At 37.7% G+C, this 19,944-nt stretch overlaps 1 long non-coding RNA gene across 1 annotated transcript in view; it reads right to left on the reverse strand.

Moving 5' to 3' along the window:
• The window catches only part of LOC125911901 (uncharacterized), a 66,254-nt gene extending 59,789 nt beyond the window's left edge, over positions 1-6,465 (reverse strand). The window contains exons 1-3 of the long non-coding RNA XR_007454495.1: positions 6,223-6,465; positions 2,840-2,908; positions 2,254-2,289 (exon numbers count right to left, since the gene is read on the reverse strand). This is a non-coding gene — a long non-coding RNA (uncharacterized LOC125911901). The remainder of the gene's footprint in view (positions 1-2,253; positions 2,290-2,839; positions 2,909-6,222) is intronic.
• Between the last annotated feature and the right edge of the window lie 13,479 nt (positions 6,466-19,944).

The following is a 19,944-nucleotide window of genomic DNA, read 5'->3' on the forward strand; positions in this document are numbered from 1 at the left end:
AGGCAGTGTGGCCTTAGAAACCATGCTCTCAACTTCTACAGGGAAGTACTCTGCTTGGAGCCTTACTGGTTTGCTTGTTTGTTTGTTTGTTTATTGTGAGAGAGAGAAAGAGTGAGTGAGAGAGAGAGCACACCTATGGGGAGGGACAGAGAGAGAGAGGGTGAGAGAGAACCCCAAGCGGGCTCTGCACTGACACCCAACACAGGGCTTGAACTCATGAAGCGTGAGATCATCACCTGAGAAGACATCAAGAGTCCTATGCTCACCTGCTCAACTGACTGAGCCACTCAGGCATGGGGTCTGACTATTAATTACACCAAAGATAACACAGCAGGGTGACTTCCTTACATGTAAAATTAGGGATATTGACAAGAGTTTTCTCAAGAGTTATTGATAAGATTTAATAAGTTTTTATTTGTAAGATTATACACCAATACTTGGCACAAGGTGAGTTCTGTGAGGTGTTTGCCAATATTAATAGTAATACTCTTTTAAACTACAAAGCTTTTTTTCTTCACTTGAGTGCAAATCAACCTTCTTACCGGTGTTCAGTATGGGTAACAAATTAACTTTTAAATGACTTTGCTTTTCTCTAGCTACCAATATGCAAGGAAATTCAATTGACTGCCTAAAAACAAACTATTAACTCACTGTATTAATAAAAGTTCAGGTGAAACACTCCCTTTGCAAACAGGGAGGGGGAGGGGAAGGGGAGAGGAGGCTATACATTGACCAGAGGTGCCTGTCACCAGGGGCCTCGGTGCTGCCAGGGACTCTTGTTGAGTATTTTTTTTCCCCTACCTCATCACAATCACTCCTGTGAGACTGGTAAGTTACCACTAAATCTGTGTGCATAGAAACAAATTCTTAAACTATAACATCCACCACATGATCTATACATTCTTTGGGCTAGCCTATCATTGCATAATATTATGCGGTTTTAATAAAACTCCACCCTTTGAAGCTTTGCTGCGGAGGAGAATAATTCCACTGCAGCTTTGAAGTATGCTCCCTCAAATAAAGGAAGAGAAAAAGCCATTGTTTATTTCACTACTATTTAAGAGTTAATGAGAGATTTGCACCTGTACAGCTGTTGTGGACTGAAACTAGCTCACAGAGTGAATGTGTTTTCTGCTTGAGACAGTTGTAAATGCCTTGAGTAAAAACACTGAGGACTGCTAATGGATAGGTTTATTTTAAAGCATGCCATCTGCTATCAATCATAGAGAAGTATAGGAAGCAAGTTTGGCTGGGCTCCCTCCTTGCGAGCCTGATAAAGACAGGGCTCCAGGACTCAGGAACATTGAGTCCTCAAGAGAATAAAACATCAAACCTACTCAGCAGCTCCACTAACAATAATAAAAATGCCTCTGCCTAAAGGTGACATTCTGAATTTACGATTATTTGTGTCTATAAAGTGTATTCTTTGGCTCCTGACTCATTCTGACTGTCTCACTCTGAGAACAATACATTAAGCCTGCCTGGAGTAAATGGAAATCCTATCCTTTTATTAAACCAGCAGCCAGTACCTGAGACGATCTAATGCCCCGTACGATCGCAGAAGATTTTCAGCTCTGTTCTGTTGCTTTTTTTCAAAATTTTCAGTAAGAAAATTACAAGTGAAATCTATGTCAATGTACAGAAATACATAAATAATGTAGGCAATTTGTGTTTCCTAAAAGACAAAATAAAATGAGATAAAATAAAAGAGTGAATTGGAAATCATTGTACTATTCTTATATCATGTGCCTATGACAATGCCATTGGAAAATTACATATTAGAGATACGTGTTAGTAACATTTAGAACCGGTTGCTTAGAGTTATGTTTTGTATGCCGTATGGACCAAGTATGTTTTCCAGAGGACAAAACATTATTTTCTCGGAAATCTTCCAGCTGTGGAATCGTAACCAATATTGCTTTCAAAAATGTATCCCAAAGTATTCCTTGAAAAATGTCGAGCCTGGCTTATTAAAAGTGCTGCCTGCTGAAATCCTCAGTGGATAAAATGAGTTGTAGTGGCATTGGAACCTTCCATAGCTTATAATGTTAGATTCTGCCTCAGATCTGCAGCTTAACTTAATTCTACTGTTAGCCTGGAAAACAGAGTTGTGGGTATTTAGGGAAAACCCACCTGGCCAGCAAACTCATGAGCCTAATTAAAGTTAATAGAGAAATTAAAAGAGGAAAACATTGGCTCAGCAGTGGTAAGAAGAAATGTATAAGGCAACAGAAATTCAGGGCAGCGACTTACATTTTTGTATTCTGCATTTGGTAGAAGCATTTCTTCCTAAAGACATGAAAGAGGAAGTGATATTATTTGACTTAGTATGTTTTATGGGTGATCTCTTACAGTTCAATAAATAATTTTCATGCTGAAGGAAATTAATGTTTTAGGTTAAATAGTAAAAAAGTGGAAATACTGATTCAATCAATGAGTACACTTGCAGATCCGCTGTGTGCCCAGCGTTCTACTAGGTTCAGTAATATGAGGAATTTTAGTAAATTAACACTAGTTTATTAGCAGTGATATTAGTAAAAATATTCTCATTGTATGTGATATTAGTAAAATGCTTTATCCTCACCCTTTGTGGAGAAAAATGTCTAGCTTTGGACTGGATTGAATTCCAGAGCAATACTATAGTGCCAATCTTAACTAAATTCTTAGACACAAAGCATACTATAAGAGTTCAGAAAAGAGGGAGAAAAGCAAAGTTTGCAGTAGCCCGAAAAAATGGGTTAGGAAGCCTCGTATCATTTCCTTCAAAATAGAAAGAAGACATAACGTGAATAAAAAAGAGCCTATAATTTATACTTACAAGGACATAAAAGATAATTACCTACTGAAATTTCAGCATACTTTCTGATGCAATAAGGGGTTAAATGTTGAGTCGAGTAACAACATACACCTAGGGCAGAAGGAAGCACCGACAATGCTTTAGTCCTTTGATAGCAGTAAAAAAAAAAAAATTCAAATATCCATACTGATGAAGCTGGAAATGTCTGCGTAAAGCAGGTGAGGTCAGAGTCAGCACAGCCAGTAAAGGGCACCTGCCTCATCTACACAGACAGGTGCCTCTACCCAGCACACACCAATCCTAGGGTTACCAGATCCTGCAATGTAGCAAAGGAAGCTAGATACCTGGCTTTTAAGTAATACTTCCCAATTTGGTAAAAGACTTCACAGCCAAACTAAACACCTTACCACTGGGAGACAGTTCCAGCAATCCTGCTCGGGGCCCTTCAATAGTCCATGACATAGAGACTCCTTAATGGTTAATTTCAAGAATCCTGAACTTGAGTCTAACTGCTACTTAAAGCTCCCGTATTACATTTGATGTCCTTCTACCTGGTGGACCCACCTAACTTTTCATGAGGCCAGCCCTCATGAATTATTTTAGAGGAGTCAGTCTGTTTCTGAATGTGCTGAAGGTTAGTGTGTTTCTTACACCAAATTTCGAATCCCTGACAAGTAATAGAGGGGAACACCAATGAAACCAGCACTGTGGTCGAGCCTGTGCTACCACACTTAGACTTTAGTGGTCATATCAGGAAGAGAAATACCTGAAGATCAGTGCACCAATTTGTTTCTTTAAACCCGAATCAGTTAATCTCTTTTCTTGCTAAAGCAGTGGTCAATGAATACGGTAAAATAATTAAAACGGCATTCATAAAGTAATTTCTAAAAGATTTTAATGCTTTCAATAAAAAGAATGGAGGAAGAACTCATTAACTTAAATATCCCTACTAAGAAATTATAAATGCTCACTGAATTATAAGAAAGTTAGGGGCGACTGGGTGGCTCAGTCAGTTGAGAGTCTGACTTCGGCTCAGGTCATGATCTCACAGTCCGTGAGTTCGAGCCCTCTGCCGGGCTCTGTGCTGACAGCTCAGAGCCTGGAGCCTGCTTTGGATTCTGTGTCTCCCTCTCTCTCTGCCCCTCCTCTGTTCATGCTCTGTCTGTCTCTCTCTGTCAAAAATAAATAAACATCAAAAAATTTTTTTAAAAAAGAAAGCTATAATACCAGGTAGGTATTATGTGATGTTTTCACAGTTAATATTTGCAACATAATATTTGCAACATAAACACGGTGATAAAGGGAAGAGTTTAAACCAAAAAAAAAAAAAGCCACTCTTGAGTGTCTGGAAATCTTATTTTACTATACTATTTAAAGAAAGACCTATGTGAATTATTTAAACGGTAATGCCAGTTTTAACTACATATAATTCTATGGTAGGAAAATGTTTCCAAAAACATTGTGCATTTATTAATTTGGTCAACAGCTAGTTATTGACACTTACAAGGTTCTGTATTTGGTGCAGGAAAAAAATACCTAACTAAAGGATCTTTGTGTTATTGGATTGGAAATCATTTCTTTTAGTTTATTTCCCTTGCATTTTTGACTAGTCTCAAGTTCAAAGTCATCTATGTTAAAAGTGAGATGCATAAATAGCAACGGATTCAAAGACAGAAGCTCTTGCTGCATACCAACACTTGTCAGACATTGTCTACACAGCATGCTAGGCTATTATTAATATTGTGACAACCTTTTCCAATTTAGAATGTCAAACCACCCACAATATGGAGAAACAGGTGACCATTTGGGAGGTAAACATGCCAACCAAATAATCCAACCACAAGCAAAATCAATGACCTACATGTAAACAAAGAAAGAACATTAACAATAAAATGCCATCCATTGCCTGTTGGAACAAGCTACGGGCTAAGGCTTGTTCTAGCTCTATCATAAAGTTACTATAACCTTGATAAAAGAGATATCACCTCTCTGTGTTTCTTGTTTCTCCCCTGGGAAAACAGAGAGAGAAACTAGGTGATCTCTTAGCCCTCTGCCCTATCTAAAATCTCTCATTTGTTTCAAGCTATTTCTGTGTCTGAGATGGTTACACTAATGAAAAACTTTTTTAAACTTTGATACGGATGTTTTCATAATTTATATTACTTACAGATTAGGTAAGCATTTTTGCATCTAACAAAGAGCATTTTCCTCCTTACAAAAACAGTTTTACCTATATCTACCTAATTATCTACCTATCCATCCATGTGTCCGTCCACCCTATCTGGAATGCCAAGCTACAGACAACATCACTGCTACAATTTTGGTGTGTTCCCTATGGATCATTTACTTGTGCAGTTATGCATATATGTATTTATACAAAGCTGTCATTAAACAGTGTCAGTTTCTTATTCTTTTTCCTCCCGTCTACATTATGCCAAAAACCCTACCCCCTATCTTCGCAGACTTTTTAAAAACACGACTGCAAAATCTTCCATTAGATGGACATATCACAGCTGATGAACCACTTCCCAAATGTTGGACATTTGTTTTCACTTTTTATTTTGTAGTGAAAAAGCCTTGCTAATAAATCTTAGTGTACGCTCATGAACACTTCCTTAAGATCAATTCCTAAGTACAGACAGACGATTTTTAAAGCTTTTAACTTGTAATGCTACACTGCTACTCAGAAAGTTTGTGTCAATTCACTCTGCCACCAGTGTAGAAGTTTGTCTACGTTTGATTAACACAGTGGTGCATATTGCATCAATATGATAGGTGGGCCATAACAAGAGATTTTACGCTGCTTCCTGGGGAGCAACAGGGGAAGGAGTGCCATCTCCATCTCTAATTTTTTCAGTCACCATCTTTGAGTATTCTTGAAAGCTTAAAACTGGGCTCTGTGCCCACCCTTTACACACACACACACACACACACACGCATGCATGCACACACAGCTCCCGTGGTCATACATGTAAGATGAACCTTCTGATGACAGCAAACAGACGCCCGCTGACATACACAATCAGGGAAAGGGAGGACTTTTCTGAGACCCCTTGGTTATAAGCCAGCTGTCAAGGGGCCATGGAGAGCGAGAGTGAGTCTTTGGGGGGATCCTGCCTAGTTGAGAAAACACTTTTTAAGATGATAGGAGTGTTATACGGCGTAGATGGAAAAGATCTTCCCCTTTATCTACTAGAGAAAGAAAATTGTTGCCAGGAAATGAAGTATTTTCAAAGCCAACAGCAACAACCAAAAAGAAAAATTTGTGAGTTTTGCCAGCTTGCACAAGGAACTCGGCCACCAGTCAAACGGCTCCGTATCCAACTCAGAACTGGATTCACTTTAACAAAAATTTCCCTCTTCAGCCACCTAAGTGTCTGTTGAATTAGGCAAGAAGCCAAGCTGGGGTAGAAATAGTCACTCACATGAAATGTCCGTTTCCATTTGGATCTCTGTGGCCCTTTCCCATGTCATGGTGAAAAAATGCTTCCTCTGCCTGGATGCTTTCAGGATGCCTTGGTTTGAGGAGGAAGTCAGATCTGCTGTTCAGAAGGCATCCACAGAAGTGGAAGCCACAGCTCTGCACGCTCAGACCAGGCTGTCCACGTTTAAAAGAGAAAGAGGGAAGGGAAAGGAAAGGAAAGGAAAGGAAAGGAAAGGAAAGGAAAGGAAAGGAAGAAAGAAGAAAGAAGGAAGAAAAAAGAAAAGAAAAAAAAAGAAAGAAAGAAAATTTTTCCTCGCCCACTCCTACCCATGGTTTTGATGTTGAAAGAAACCTGTTGTGGTTTAAATGACTCGGTCAGTTCTTTTGGGATTTTCCAAAGTTTCCTATAAAAAGAAATCTGTGGGAAATGAATGATTGCATAATCACTAACATATGCCAATTTCTCAAAACCTGTTATCTTTTTGGTGTTTTGAATTGTATTGTCCCAGCTAGTGAATTACTGTCTTCTAATAGTTTTAAGCAGTGATGCAGACTGGATAGTCTCTCTCTCTCTCTCTCTCTCTCTCTCTCTCTTTCTCTTTTTAACCTCTGAAGGGTACCTAGTTAAAGAAAAAACAGATACCACAAAAGGTAAGACCAGGTTGTTTATGCAGCAAAACAAGTGGACAGGGTGATGAAGGGTGGAGAAATGAGGCAATTATCGAGATATATAGTGGGTGGAGGGAAAACTTGATTTCTTCAATTGCCTGTGTACCTTAAACAACACAATTTTTAGCCTGACTTAAGAGAATAAATATTTTCTTCTTTGGTAAGTCTAGACTTGGATAACTAGTAAAATTATTTTTTTTTATCCATAGTAGACATGAAATTTGTTCACTTTTGCTTAAAGAATATTAAAGTGTCTGGGCCCAGAAAACAATCTTTAAAATTAAAGAAAAGTTGAGGATAAAGCATAAAGGCCAAGGTGTCACACAGAAAGGAGCTGGTGAAGGAACGAAATGGGTACTATTTACTTTCTATGAGGATGAAGATCATTGATGCCTGATAGGTAAAGAATTCCAGAGGCTGCTGTTCTGTTCCTGTGGCTGTACCACAGAGAATCTAACTCACTGCTGGGACCACAGAAATGAATGCTAAAAGCAGACCCATTCTTTATTACTGTTCCTTGTGAAAAGTTGAAGACTCAATGAGATACTGACATTTAGCCAGAGGGACATGTGTCAATACCCTATAAACTAAGGATCTCCAACAGGCATTCAGTTAAAGGGGGGACCAGTGGCTCTCAACCCTGGGTGTATATTGGAATTACCCGCGGAACTTTGAAAGTACTAATGCCTCAGGTCTATTCTACACCAGGTAAATCAGAGTGGGGGGCATGAGATCAAGGCATAGGTTTTGTTATTTGTTTGTTTGTTTGTTTGTTTTAAATCCTTGGGTGATCAAGGCGTAGGTTTTGTTATTGTTCATTTGTTTGTTTGTTTTAAATCCTTGGGTGATTCTAACATGAAGCTAGGGAAGGGAGCCATTCAAATGCAGTTAAGGCATCTATGACTTCTCTCTCTTAAACCACACCCTATTTGATTGTGGATACATTTTGAAATGTACTATCTGTACAACTAGGTTGGGCTATAAGAGAGTTCATTTGCTACTTCTATGCTCATAATACCTAAAATGATACCTGATTTATAATAAATGTTTAATGCATATTTACAAATACTAGTGATGAGTGATTACAAGACAACATTTTTAAACAGTGAATGATTATTTTAGAAGTGATGAATACATTATAAGAGGAGAGTTTTGGCATAGGACATAATCTCAAAGAAAACTTTGTGAAAATGCTGAATCTTTGAAGGCAGTGTGAAATGTGACATGAAAAACTGCATGAGCAGAGATTGAAAAGCCAGTGTTAGGCATTTTGCAGGATGAGGAAACTAAATTCCCGCTGATATCTAGTATTGCCCTCTGCATTCATATCAGAATATTTGAATATGTGTGAATCCACTCAATTTTTTAAAAAGTCTAGAAAATATCAAAAGCTAAATGTGTTAGAAAACATAACGAGCAGTCGCATTAAAGAAGGAAAGGACAGCTAGAAGTTAGCAAATATCCACAGGTAATAAATAACATTTCAGTAGCCTAACTTCATTTTATGGAAATGTTTCCAGTTTAGGGAAAAGCAAAAGAATAATTTATCTTTGTTCCCATCAGAAATTATACATCATTTCTTCACTGATGAGATGGAGATTTAGGTTAAGTCATGGTACAGTTAAGGGAAGTTGTATCTTACTGAAGGTTTCACATTTCATTTGTAGCATAATAATACCATGTGGCCAAAATTGCCTTTGAGATTGTTTTCAACATGTCTGTCTGTCTCAGTAAGAACAACACGGCCGGTTTTTCCCACAGCTATGTAGCTAATCATTTTTTCTATGAGCATTATATGAAGTGGTTGGCTCATATTTACAAACCATATTGTATATCCCCCCAAATTTTTAAAAACTAGAACCTCACTCAGTCTGACAAAACGATCAAACTCAATGAACATTAGGAATCCTATAAGAACTGCAACCACAAGGCGTACATCACTTAAGCAGAATGAAGGGGAAGAGCCTCTACTATGTACAGTGTTTTCTTTTTCTCTCTACCTCTCCCAATTCTCTAAAATCGTCCTTATTGTTTTCATGGGGACAATATAATGCAATTAAGTTAAATTTGTCTCTGATGAAATATGAATGCAGGCTTTTGATCATTATCATGCTAAGAAGTAGATTTGATGTGATATACCTGGGCTTCTGTTCTTTTACGTCTGCTCAAACAAAGGTTTTGTGAATGGCTTAGATTAAGAGATGCAGAAGGAAGTATATATTCCTTTTTTTACAATAACATAAAGCTTGGAAGAGAGCGAATATTTTGGAATACAGAGTCAATATACAAACAGATCTCTATAATCTAGAATTGCCAAGGAAGATAAAATTTAACACCATACTATAAACCTGTGGATTTAAGTTCCAAATATTAGTTAGGCTCCGTATAACAAATACCTAAATTTATATGAAAAAGACCACCTGTTGAATATGAGCCCCAAATCAAAAACTAGAGTGGTAAGAACTCTATTAGAATAATAAATGCATAGGCTAATTAAAAACAACCACACAGTAGAAAAGCAGTTTTAGATTTTATGTTTAATTATACACGTAGAAAAGTAGTGATAAGTTGTAATAAAAAATAAATCTGGGGCACCTGGGTGGCTCAGTCGGTTGAACGTCCGACTTCAACTCAGGTCACGATCTCACGGTCTGTGAGTTTGAGCCCCGCCTCGGACTCTAGGCTGATGGCTCGGAGCCTGGAGCCTGCTTCCGATTCTGTGTCTCCCTCTCTCTCTGACCCTCCCCCGTTCATGCTCTGTCTCTCTCTCTGTGTCAAAAATAAACGTTAAAAAAAAAATTTAAAAAAATAAAATAAAATAAATCTGAATCCCCCTGTTCATATCTCCAAGTCTCCAACTATTTTTAACAAAATAAACTTTTAACAAAATACATTTTACCAGTGATTGCCCAATGGCATTTATGAAGGTAAATGAATGAGTCTCACGGCAACTTGGAACTCCTTAAAAGGAGTTTAAGAGCTAGTATCCTTCGTAGCTCTTTCACATGATTCAGACAAAACACAACAAGGAACACTTTGTTGTGGAGCAATGATCATGCATTCACCTTCCAGTGATGGAATTTTAGATTTGGAAAGGACTATAAGCAACCATCCTGTCTAAATTCCCTCTCAGTGAAATACTTCTTTGATAGTGTATAGAATCCCAAACAGGAAGAAATCTTACAAGTTTGTTAATACAATTATCAGTAAAGTATTTGAATCTCTTTTAAAACATGCCCTCTTGGTACTCAAGTAGCCAATCAGCTAAGTCACTATTTAAACATGAATTTGAAAGATTCAAACCTGAGCCCCTCAGGTGGGTAGTCACCAGTGGGGAAGCTGGCCTGGTCAATAAACCACTATTCCTGCAAAAAAAAAAAAAAAAAAAAAAAAAACAAACCCTTAACTGTTAAAAATTCTAGTGATTCAAATTGACATTTTCAGCCTTGGTCTTTTAAACTCCAAACTTCAATAATCATGTGTCAACTAACCATCTCTACTTACCATATGGAAAACTGAATCCCAATTTTCACTCTTTCCTATCTGTTCCTATTGCAGTTTTCTTTTCAATTTATATTGTTAACCATTCTGTCATCTTACTTTTCAATGGACTATGTTTTTTAAGTGTATTTATTTATTTTTTGAGAGAGAGCACAAACAGAGGGGTAGGGAGAGGTAGAGAGAATCCCAAGCAGGCTCTTCACTGCCCACACAGAGCCCGATGCAGGGCTTGATCTCATGAACCATGAGATCATGACCTGAGCTGAAATCAAGAGTCAGACAGTCAACCAACTGCGCCACCCAAGCGCCCCTAAATGGACTATTTAAAGTAATTACTGATATTTGGATTTATGTCTGCCATCACATTATTTGTTTTCTATTTGATCCACTGGTTTTATACTTTTTTCTTGATTTTTCTTTTTAATATCACATATTTTTAATCATTTTATTTTAGCCTCTGTTAGCGTGTTAGCTATACATTTTCTAGCTTTCTCTTTAGTGTATTCCATGTAGATTACAACATACATCTTTGGCTTATTACTATCTATTACAAATTTCCTTGTCTTCATAAATGGTGATTCTGTTTTTATAGCTACATAAGCCCAACCCTTGGAGTTATCCTTGACTCTTTACTTTCTTTCTCCCACAAATACAACTCATCAGGAAACCCCTTTGGTTCAGTTTCCAAATATATTTAAAATCCAGCCATTCCTAACCACATCACTTTTAGCCCTGTAGTATAAGCTATTACCAGCTTAAACTTAGCCTTTCGAACAGCTTCCTCACCAGTCTTTCTGCCTCATTTCCCCACTAGAATCTGTGTTCTACTTACTGTCAGAGGGATCCTTTAAAATACAAACCAGATGGCACCAGTACTATTCTCCAAACTCTACATGGCTGGCCATCTCACTTAGAATAAACTCTTGAATCCTTACTTTATCCTCCACAGTCCAGCACAATCTGACCCCAACCCCCTCTGTAGCCTCATCTCCTACAGTTTTCCCTGTTCCTCACTCCTCTCTAGCCTCACTGGGCCCCTTGTTACTCCTCAAATGCATACCACACAGCCCCTGTCTCAGACATCTGTATATCCACTACCATGGCTTGGAAAAGTCTTCCCACAGTTACCACTTGATCTTCTAATTTCAGCCATGTCTCTGCTCAATCATCACCTCCTCAAAAAGGGATTTCGTAAACACCTTTTTTAAATCAACATCCCCTCCCTCCTTATCCCCTTCCTCTATTTTATCTTTCCTGTTAGAAAATCTTGATGCCCTAACTATTTGTCTACATGTTTATTATCTTTCTATTTCCCTTTAAATACAAACATCATAGAAACATAGACTTGGCTTCTTTGGTTCCCTCTTTACTATCTAGAAAAAGGCTTCAATAGGCCCCAATAGAAGCTCACTGGATATTTATAGAATTAAAGAATGAACTAATAAATGATTTCCTGTTGTTGGAGAGTTACATCCTTCCCACGTATTCTTATTTCTCCATTCACATTCTCTGTCACAGTTTTTCCAAAGAACTCCGTATGCTGCATTATACACATCCAGGTTGTACCTGGAATTTGCACTCCTGGAGAATGTGGTCTACACTATCCACAGCTCACTGTCCCTTAGGCACAGTCCTCAGGCCAGGCAAAGGCATCCTCTCCCATGTATCCCAGCTGAAATGCCATCTTTCCCTTTGTAATTATTGGTCTAGCCACCCAAGAGATGCTTGTTCTGGGATCATGCCTTATTACTTATCATCTCAGAATTGGTAGCTGCCTAACCTGGTTTTAAATGAAATTCACACATGGTCAAAACTGTGCTGCTAAGGCAGAGTACAGCTGAAAGCAACGAGATGTGATATATTATTTTCTCTTAGTCATGTGTTTCTCTCGCTCTTTCTCCCCACTTCCTTTCTCTCTCTTTTACTCTCTCTCTCTTTCTTTTCTTTACAAGATGGGACAGAGCTGTCCAATGGGAATAAAACGTAAGCCACAAATGCAAGCCATTTAAGTTATTTTAAATTTTCTAGTAACCACATTCAAAACCTAAAAAGAAAAAGGAAAATTATGATAATATATTTTATTCAATAAAATATATATCTGGGCATTATGAATCTAATTTGTAATCAATATGATGATATAAGTTCTTGTATGAGCTATGCAGGGATTGTAACCACCTGGCTACGTCATGAATCTTAGAGTGTTAAAGAACAGGTTATTCCCACGCAGAGTGTTCAAAACTGTGATTCTCAAGGTGGTGGGGGCCACGTGAGGGAATGAAAGGTGTGAGTTGGGATAATCTTAAAGATTTTTAGAAATGTTCATGTAGAGAGAAAAAAGCATGCATGATTTGAAAAAAATGCCCCAAACAGTTTAGAAGTCACCCCATTTCTTCTCCCAAGCTGAGAACTAAAGTGGAAAAGAGAATCCTTCCAGTAGGAATAGATAATTAATAGGGACTCTTTAACTTCCAAAATCCAAAGATCATGTGACATGGAAGTTTGGCACCCTCCCAGCCCTCTCCTAAATCATCGCACATCATGCGACACTCATTTTTCCCAAACAGAAGTGTATGATGACATCCTTAATGTCCATTTTAGCTAAATACATCCCTTTTGGCCTAATGTGTGAAACATATCTAGATTAATGATCAAAGGCTATGAAAAAAATGACAGCCACCTTCCCTTTATTGCCCTTTCTCTGCTGGCTGTTCTCTAGCACAAGATTTTCCACTGGATAACACCTGGTGTCTGTGTCCTTTTAACTCAGGTTTTTAACCTCTTTAGGTTGAAGTGGAAGGGGTGGCATATTAGAAAAAAAGTTACGGGGAAAGCCAAAATCAAATCTCAAAGAGTAGTCATGCCATTGTGGGACAATTCTGATTTGTATTTGTTTTCCCACATTTGATATCCCATGGTAGAGCTGTCATGGGTAGGGAATGGTCCAATAAGTTGACCAATGGTCTGTGAATTCATGTATTGGCATCACCTTAATTCTGCTCTGTGACTTGATCCCTCCAAGATTTACATTGTAACAGTAGTCTAGACATTTCTAAGTTGTTCTGTAAAGATACAATAACCTTATGCAAATAAATATTTTCAAAATGCTTCCGGAAAATAATTTAAATATCATCAAAAGGATTTGTTTTTTATCATCAGATGCTTTCTCATTTTCAGATGATGAGCAAAATGACAGAGACGGAATGTTCCTGAATTTTTTTTTCATATGCAAACTGCTCGATTTGAGATTAAGAGTTTAGTGGCACACAACAGCCTATGTAACTTTAAATGCCTTCATTACTTCAAATCCAAATTTAAAATTCAGACACCTAGTGTTACTTAAATGTACCCAGGTTTTTGTGGTTTAATAATAACATCTGTTTTGGTTTTTCAACCACAAAAGTGCGTTTAATCTGTTCTTCCTTTAGTTGAACTTTTCACATCTGCTTCGGCTTGATTCCCATAAGCTAAAGACCAGATCTTTTCCAAAAGTAGGAAGTCTACCTGTACCACTGTTGTTCCAGCTCAAAAGATCTGTTTTTAATACCAGCTGAATATTTCAAAAGAATAACAAAAATAAACTGCTTACCCACAATGCACTTCTTATGCTTTTTGGCTTACAAATCAACGTGTGGTCATTTTATGAATGCAATGTTGGGCAGAAATTTTAAATTAAAACAGTGAATTGTCGGATCACACATACCCAGGTAGTCCCCCCCCCGCCACCCCCCCAACTTTTTTAATCATGGAAAAAGAGTGTATTTTATTAAGTTGATGATTTGTGAGAAAGTTACACCAAGGATGGACAGTGGCTTAAAAGCCCCAGTGGTTTATTTTGGACACATACCTAATGCTTATCTAAAGCCCATGGGTCTTGAAAAGTAGGCCGGAAAATGTTGCAAGGACAACATTACTTCACAGATTTTCCACAATTGTTGCTGCTGCCGCACTTCAACTCTCCTTCTGTCCTGTTTATAACCACTCCTGAGTCACATACCTAAAATCAGACTCTAAAATCCTTGGAAGATCCTTTGAAAAACAACCATGGAAGGCACTGAGAAGAAAAATTTGTCTTCACTGATGAATTTGGTTGAGAAAGTTCTTGAATAAATGAGTGCCTGGGTTAGATATGTGTTAATTGTTTTTCTCAAGTGGAAGGATTAACTCTCTTTTATCAGCATTTACATGAGATTGAACAAAGCTGAATGTTCCGTCTTTATTTGGACAAGATTTAATTGATATCAAGTTAGTCTAATTATTTTATTTTAGAAATTTATTTTTGAATATGTGAGATGCACGTAATTATATATTTTTTCTGACACTTGATTATGTAATTATATTTGGTCCTGTTTCCAGGACAGAGTAACACAGCACACTGCAATTAGTAGGTGTTCAACCCGTGTTTGGTGAATGAGGCCTAATGAGGCAATATAATGGGGAGAGCCTGGTACAGTACCTTTGTCTAAGCAACCAAGGCGGTTTCGTGATGTGAATAATTTCCCAATGTCTAACATAAGTAGAGGCTGTCAGTGGAGATGATTCGACTTCATTCAAAAAATATTTCTTGGTTGTACAATATGCACAAGTCACTCCGAGAGCCACTATAAGAAAGACAAGGGTGAGTAGGAGCTTTACAAGGTTAAAGGATAAGCTGAGCATGCAAATTATTAAAAATGCTTTAAGAAAAAAAACCAAGCAGTGCTACGGTACAGCTAGCGTTTGACACAGGCCTTGAAAGAAAAGTCATCAAAACTTTCAGAGTTTTGAATAGGACACGGGCAGGAAATGAAAAGCAAGAAGGGAAGTGATCTGGTAAGAAAGCAAAAGATTTCAGGTCTAGAGAACAGTATTAGGGAAAGTGGGGAATGACAAGCAGTCTAGTTTGTCTGGAGCACAGGCTTAGAGAGAAAGGATTAGGGGAGGATAAAGATAGAAAAGTGGCTCAGTGGCGTGCCGTGGAAAGCTTTAAACGCTATGCCAAAGAACTTGTCCATAATTCAGTAGGAAATGAGAACCTAGATCTTCAAATCAGGTTTTCTTAATGTGATATTCAAATAATTACCACAAAATTTCAACCATTTTGCCAGCATAGACAGGACCAAAGAATTAACATTCTTTTCCAAACTTGGTCAGATACATTTGGTATAGTTCCTCATTCATTTTTTGTTTAAAAGAGAATTCATGAGCGTGTGTGCATGTGTGTGTGTGTGTGTGTGTGTGTGTGTGTGTGTGTGTGTATGGGGGGTGCCTGCCCTATTTCCTGACCGTAGGTTAGTTACTGGGCTTGGAGATAAAACAGAGAAGGCTCTTCTAAAGTTCATGAAGCAAAAACACACATTCCCTGACAGAGACAAGGACATCCTAAAAAAGTATGAGTAGAAAAACCATACTTGGAGCTTCTTGTGCCCACTCAAAATTACGTGCCTGTCATGATCTATTAGATTATTGGCAGCTGTAAGAAGCTCCATATATAGACCATTAGTCAAAAGACAGTAAACACAATATTATTAAAAAGAGAAGAAACAAAGATCATTTAAATTCCTTTTACTTTGTTGAGAGAGTCATAAAAGCAACTATATAAATCATAATTGAGAAAAGATCCATGATATAAAAAATAGGAGTGATGGCATGCTGAGAAAAGTAAAATTTTGCTTTTTCTAATCATTATGCCATATACTCTGAATGTAGATCATACCTTTACTAATTAAATGATTTACCTTTTACTGAGCCATCACTGTGAGTTGAGTCTAGAATATAAAGATGAAAATTATTTGATATGTCTCAAATGTCTCAAGCCAATTTACTATTTTTAACCCCATTTTCTCCACCCCCAAGCTGGCTCCCTTCCAATGTTCTCTCCCAGCGAAGTAATACAAAGCACCACTCCTGATCCCAACCTCATTTCCTCTCCCATATCCACCTCATCATAATGTCTTACAACGTTACTCATGAGGTATTTTTCACCCCCATCTTATCATCAGTTCTACCTTCCTAATCCAAACCACCATCATACCATATGTAGACAATTGCAATAGAAAACCATCTCATATACCTGCCCTTCTCCAATTCATTCTCCACACAGCAGGCAAATTGATATGAACTTGTCAGCACATTCTCCCCTAGTCTCTATCCTTTCCCCTTTCTCTCAGGATTTTACTCACTGTTGTACCTCTAACATTTAGCTATCAGTAAAATTATTTCATTATTTAATTTAATTTGATTTGATTTAGAGGTACCTGGAGGGCTCAGTCTGTTAAGCGTCCAACTCTTGATTTCAGCTCAGGTCACGATCTCACAGTCTGTGAGATCAAGTCCCACGCAGGACTCTGTGCTTACAGCGTGGATCCTGCTTGGGATTTTCTGTCTCCTCTCTCTCTGTCCCTCCCCCAACTCACATGTTTGCACATGCTCTCTCTCTCTCAAGATAAATAAACATTTAAAAAATTATTCAATTTAACCAAAAGATGTGCTCACTATCCTCAAATGGGAAGAAAGACTGATAAGCAAATCATGGGATAAAGGGGGCAACTAGAAATGGGGAAAGGTTGGCAATTTTGCTCTTACTCCCAGAGTAACTAAATTTCACAGGGAAAATAAAGCATTCTCTTCCACAAGGCAACATTATCTTTGCTTCTTCTCAGGGTTCCCATGATTGCTCATCGGTTTGGTATTCTGGAGTGGACTTGATTCAGAACATGAGAAACCAAATTCTTTAGAAGTCAAAAGTAAGTTTTTAAACCTTCATTCATAAAAAATTCCCAAATATTTTATAGCTTTCCTTAAAAATCTTCCACAGTTCATTGAGTACAGTACTTCCAGAACTGTTATGACCTCAAACCTGGGGGAAGGCTGCTAGTGAGGAGGCTACCCACACTCAATTCTTAACTTCTATTTCAGAATTCCACAATGCATTTTCACTTCTCATGAAGGATTAAAACCGCATCATGATAGAACAATCTGTAAGAGTCATAATGCTTTTAACAAGTAAGAAATGGATTAAAAAGCACTTTATGTCTTGTTAAAGAAATCCCCCGTTCCTCAGAAGCACTTTTTAGCATCTTATTAGTGGCATTTGATCTGACTGACATATTGACCGGCAATTTGAACAGAAGACGGATCATTTCCACTTATATCACAAAGGGAATATAAATTTGTGACTGTAAATTCAAGAGGGACAACTTCCAAAGAATTTCTTTAGAATAACACATCTTACTTTAAAGCAGGTTTTAAAGTTGTTTTGGATTCTGCCTCAGATTCTTTAATAAATCAGTGTCTACAACTATACTTAGTACTAACCTATTGTTTTTATTTGGCTTTGCAAATAGACCAAAGTAGAATTGGTCTTAAAGTGAAAGTAACTTAAAATACCTGCCCTCTCCTGGTATCAACAGGAATACTATATGAGTAGTTACAACATTACTGGGTAGTGTTGTTGTTCTTTATCTTGTGTTTTTGTGTTTCCATTTTTGCTATTTTGTCCTCCTCGCACATCAACGCTCATTGGGTTTTGGTACCATAATCTCACTGACTAATGACTCCTCAGGTTGAAGATGACACAGTTATCACATCTCTTCCTAAAACTCTTGTGAGAAATGGCCAAATAAGTGTGACGGTAACACAATAGGAAACGTGTCACCATTTCACTGTTAACGTGAAACAATGAGCTACCAGTCAGCCCAACAGCTATAGGACATACTCAAGTATTTCCTTTCTACCATACTATGAAAGCTCTCAGTATCTAGATTACTACCAATATTAATTACTCACATACTATTTGGTTTTATTTTCATTGCTTAAAGAACAAGGAAGGAATTAATTGCAGGTCTGTAAAAGAAAATATGTATGTGTGTGTGCATTTTTTTGAGTTCCAATTCTATCCAAGAAAAATCGCATTTCAGATCACGATGTTGTGTGAATAGTTTAAAGGATCCAACTTGTTTTTCTGGAACTGTAACCACACAAGAAGTAACTTCTTTGTGGCACTTAGGGATTTATCACCTAAACCTATAGGTTCATGCATTTCCAGTGTATTGATCTTTATTTTGCAAATGTTTCAGCAGCATTTACTATCACTGAAGTAGTGGCAACATGTTCTACTTAAGATCAAACAATCTCCCGAAATCTGGCAAGATTTAACAGAAATTTAAAACAATACTTTCCAGGGAAAACGCTAACCATCTGCAACTGTTATTGTTAACACTATTCTTTTCTCTTTTTTCTTCCTATATTATTTATACTTCCTGTTGCTCTCAAAGCTTTCTATCTATCATTAGCAATTAATTGTAAACAAATGGTTGGAGAGGATGTTTACGTTTACAATTTTTTTTTTTCCTAAGTCAAACAAATGCTGTATCCTGTTTCAGTCACATGAATTTCCCGTCCCCAGACAGGTCTACCTGAGCTCAGCTGAGAAAAATTCATGGCAGAACACAGAAATGATTGCTCTCAGAAAGGAGGGGTCTTTTCTACAATAACATTCTTGGTGGACTTTCAGCAGTTGGACGGATTTTTTAAAGGAAAAAGAGCTAAACAGGCTAATAAGGACTTCTTTAAATTAATAGTTTAAGTTAGTTCTATTTAAAGTAGAAAACACAGGCTCAGATACATTTGCACGTAAAAAGAAATTGAAAACATCAGAAAGTACCCGTTTGCTTCCTGTTACTTTGTCCTAAGCACATAAGCCCAGCTACACTGGAGGAAGTGGTCTTACACCAAATTATGTCCCCATTTCTTAGCTTTTGTCATAACCATTGGGATCCATCATCCAATGCCACCCACTTGTATCTCTGCCAGAGTGAGTGCACAGTTACTTGTTCAATGCTGCAGTAGAGTTGCCTCTTTGATGTTGTTCAGCCACCATTTCCTTTCCATTCACTTTTATCTCCGTCCTGGCTCTCATTCCTGCAGCATCCTCCTTTCCAGATGGTCTCCATCTCCCCTTCAGAAGTGCCCAAAATACTCCAGCTTCCTCCTCTTGATCTTTCCCCACCGACAGCCATGTTATCCTTCAGGATTTTAATACCAACCTACCCCCTGCTTTAATTATTTTTATTCACTGATTATTTTTACGGGGAGAAGAAGGGACACAAGAGAAGATCACAAAATCCTTAGGAAAACTTGCATTATTAGTCATACTTCTCAACTATTTTCTGGGATGTCTGGTACCTTTTTTACCCAACATATTTTCAGTAACTATTATTTATTGGGAGCAGTAAATGAGGATTCAGATATAAATAAAACACGATTAATGAGAGAAGGTAAATGAGATCTGGACATTACATGCGGGACGGGCACTGAACACTCAAAGGTTGAACAGTCAACTGTGCTTAGAGGAATATCATAAAAAAGTTCATGTAGTTGGGTCTTGTAGGCTGACTAGGAGTCCAGCAGGCTGATCACGGGTAAAGGCTACTCCAGGTAAGGAAACAGTGTGGAGATAAAGATATAAAGCAGTATGCCATGTGTAGAGAACTGTTAGTAGTGTGTATGACCATAGTGCATCTTCTAAAAGAAGGCGGGGGAAATCCAACGGATGAATTTCGAAAAATAGATACCC

Source organism: Panthera uncia (genome assembly GCF_023721935.1).
Source record: "Panthera uncia isolate 11264 chromosome C1 unlocalized genomic scaffold, Puncia_PCG_1.0 HiC_scaffold_3, whole genome shotgun sequence".
In the NCBI taxonomy this organism is placed as follows: domain Eukaryota; kingdom Metazoa; phylum Chordata; class Mammalia; order Carnivora; family Felidae; genus Panthera; species Panthera uncia.